The sequence below is a fragment of the Hippopotamus amphibius genome, chromosome 8 (assembly GCF_030028045.1).
Source record: "Hippopotamus amphibius kiboko isolate mHipAmp2 chromosome 8, mHipAmp2.hap2, whole genome shotgun sequence".
Lineage (NCBI taxonomy): Eukaryota > Metazoa > Chordata > Mammalia > Artiodactyla > Hippopotamidae > Hippopotamus > Hippopotamus amphibius.
Genome location: NC_080193.1, coordinates 116,260,756 through 116,264,571, shown reverse-complemented (window position 1 = coordinate 116,264,571; position 3,816 = coordinate 116,260,756). Strand labels below are relative to the sequence as shown.

General features: G+C 42.7%; 1 pseudogene; it reads right to left on the bottom strand.

Moving 5' to 3' along the window:
- Positions 1-2,346: 2,346 nt before the first annotated feature.
- Positions 2,347-3,188, bottom strand: LOC130859228 (SAGA-associated factor 29-like; annotated as a pseudogene).
- Between the last annotated feature and the right edge of the window lie 628 nt (positions 3,189-3,816).

Genomic DNA, 3,816 nt, shown 5'->3' with positions numbered 1-3,816 from the left:
ATTTTTAGAGCAATTTTAGTGCACAGCAAAATTGAGCAGAAGATAGATTTCCCACATACCTACTGAGCATACATGTATATAGCCTCCCCCACCATCAAAATCCCACACAAGAGATTTTGTTACAATTGGTGGACCTATATTGACACATCATTATCACGGAAGTCTGTAGTTTACATTAGGCTTCACTCTTGGTGTTTTACATTCTATGGGTTTAGACAAATGTATAATATGTATCCACCACTATAGTATTATACCTAGTAGTTTCACTGCCCTAAAATTCATGTGTTGCATCTATTCATCCCTTCCTGCTCCAAACCTTAGCACCATTGATCCTTTTACTTTCTCCATACTTTTGCCTTTTCCAGTACCAAATTCTCTAAAAATCCTCAGTGCTCTGCCTATTCATATCACCACCCCCACTCCACCATTGCAACAACTGATCCTTTTATGGTCTCCATAGTTTTGCCTATTGTGGAATGGCATATAGTTAGAATCATGCAATATGTAGCCTTTTCAGATTGGCTTCTTTCACTTAGTAATGTGCATTTAAGCTTCCTCCATGTCATCTCATCGCTTGATAATTCATCTCTTTAGCACTGAATAATATTCCACTGTCTGAATGTACCACAGTGTATTTATCCATTCACTTACTGAAGGACATCTTGATTGCTTCCACGTTTTGGCAGCTATGAATCAAGCTGCTATAAACATCATTATGTACAAGTTTTTGTGTGAACACAACTTTTCAACTCATTTGAGTAAACACCAAGGAGTGCCATTGCTGGCTCTTATTGTGAGATGTTTAGTTTTGACAGAAATTGCCCAACTGTCTGCCAAAGTGGCTGTACCATATTGCATTCCCACCAGCAAGACACTTCCTATTCCTCCACATCCTCATTAGCATTTGGTGTTGTTAGTATTTTGGATTTGGGCCAAAACTAATAGATGTATAGTGGTATCACATTGTTACTTTAATTTGCAATTCTCAAATGACATATGATGTTGAGCATCATTTTATATACTTATTTGCCATCTGTATGTATTCTTTGATAGAGTGTCTGTTCAGGTCTTTGGCTCATTTTTTAATGCAGTTGTTGATTTTCTTATTGTTGAGGTTTAAGAGGTCTTTGTATATTTTGGAAAACCGTCCTTTATAGATATGTCTTTTGGCAATATTTTCTCCCACTCTGAGGCTTGTCTTCTCATTCTCTTGACATTATCTTTTGCAGAGCAGAAGTTCTGAATTTTAATGAACTCTACCTTATAATTCTTTCTTTCATGGATCATGTTTTTGGTGTTACATCTAAAAAGTAATTGCCATATCAGAGGTCATCTACACTTTCTACTATATTATCTTCTAGGAGTTTTATAATTTTTGTATTTTACATTTAGATATGACACATTTTGAATTAATTTTTGTGAAGGGCATAATTATCCTTTAAATGTTCATGGGATCTGTAGTGATATCCCTTTTTTCAGTTCTCTCTTTATTCTCCTCCTGGTATTCCCATTATGTGTATGTTACACCTTTTATCATTTTCCCACAGTTCTTAGATATTCTGTTCTAAGGGGTTTTTTTGTTTGTTTTTTGTTTTCTTTTTGTCTTTTTTTAGTCTTTTCTCTGTTTCTTTTTTTTTTCTAATGATGTTGAGCATCTTTTTTTGACATTATTTATTTATTTTAAGCTCTTTATTGGAATATAATTGCTTTACACTCTTGTACCAGTTTTTGAGGTACATCAAAGTGAATCAGCTGTATTTATACATATATCCCCATATCCCCTCCCACCCTCCCTGTCCTGGCCCTCTAAGGTACCACCCATCATCGAATTGCACTCCCTTTGTTATACAGCAACTTCCCGCTAACTATCTGTTTTACAGTTGGTAGTGTATATATATCTATGCTACTCTCTCACTTTGTCCCAACTTCCCCTTTGTGCACTCCTCCCCCCCCCAACCCCACGTCCTCCAGTCCATTCTCTGCATCTGCATCCTTATTCTTGCCCTGTCACTGGGTTCATCAGTACCATTTGTTTCCATTTTAGTTTTGCAGATTTCTATTAACATATGCTCAAGCCCAGCGATTGTTTTCTGAGCTGTGTCTGGTCTACCAATAAGCTCATCAAAGGCATTCTTCCTTTCCATTACAGCTTTTTTGATCTCTAGTATTTCCTTTTTTTTTTTTTTCTTAGAATTTCCACCTCTCTGCTTACACTGCCCATATGTTTTTTCTTTTTCTTTTCCTTTTTTTTTTTTTTTAAGGAGGTAGAATATTTATTTGATCATAAAATCTTGTGTTGCGTCCCCCTTCGAGGGTGTCAGGAGATTGTGAATCCGCTAGGCTGCTTCACTTTTTCTTGGGCTCCTTACAAGACACCACATACTGCTCGGCCACATTGCCGTGAGCGGAGTAACCATCTGCATAGGAGGTTCTTCAAACAGGACCCAACAGTCATCCTGGCGCCGTTGTGGGGGCGTGTGGATCAGGGCATGGTAGAAGCAGGTGGTCTGGGGATACAAGGCCAGCACAAGGTGCTCCTTCTGGGGTAAGGCCACGGGTCCGTCTCCGGGTTGGCCTTCCACTGGGGCAGTGGGATGATCCTCCAGCGGCTCAGGGTGTGTCCCTCTTTGCCTTCTTCGTCAGTGTCATCTACCTCATACTTGTCGGTGCCGTGGCTGTAACTGACCACCTCGGCCAGGATCCGCTGCTCGTCCCCATCCGCGGCCTTCACGGGCAGCCGCCTTGTCTCCGGGATTGGCCACGAGGTCCCTAGAGGCTGGAATGGCCCCACGGAGGGGCGGGGGCTTGTCCCCAGGCTTCCCGATCCACAGCGGCAGGGTCATGGCCGACTGCTGCAGCAGGGTCATCAGCACCGCCCTGCGCATGGTCTTCCGAGGGGGCTCCGAGTCATTATACAGGCCCGCGAGCTCGGCCGCAATCCGCGTCTCTTCCCACAGACACTTGATTTCCGCAGTTTTATCTAGGGCTTTCCCGAGGGTGCAATTCACAGTAATGACTTGATTACAGTGGAAAATAATGCCATGTGGACCTTCTGCTCTCTCGCTGATAGTTGGAATTGTGCTTGTAGAGGTAGACAGAAAGCAGCTAAGCCAAGGGGCGCTGCACATCCCCATCTGTTCTTGCGTGCTGTCTACCTTATCTGTTAGAGCCCTTAGCATAGTAACCATAGTTGTTTTAAATTCCTGGTCTGGTTATTCCAACATCCTGCAATATCTGAGTCTGGTTCTAGTGCTTGCTGTCTCTTCAAACTGCATGTTTTGCCTTTTGGTATTGTTACCGGGTTGGCGTGCGTTGTGTCAAAATAACTTCAACCGAGGAGCTCAACGGAAGACGGGGACGAGCAATCTCAGTCCATGTGATAGCAAGCAAAGAATTGCAGACCACCACTTCCAACTTAAGTGCGAAGCAAAGTTTATTTAAGGCATAGTTACACTCTCAGAGAGAGAGTGGGTTATTTCCGTGAAGTGAAAGCAGCATTTCTGTACAGGCTTAAGGGCGTTTTTAAGGAACATTCTGCGGGGAGGTGGGGTGAGTGACAAGGGATCATTCTTTGATTGACAGTCCCGAGCTATGGAACACGTTTATTACTGCGCATGCCCTCACCCTTGATTCGCTAAACAAACGCCCACCGGGGCTGGGGGCAAAAACCACATGTAGATTTTGTTATAATGATGGTATCATGAATTTGGGTTTACTATAGACTATACGCCTGTCTGGTCTGGGCATGCGCAGCCCGGGGCCCTTCCCTTGTATTGCTGTGCCCGCTCTTTATAAGTTTGCGAAGCACAAGACCAT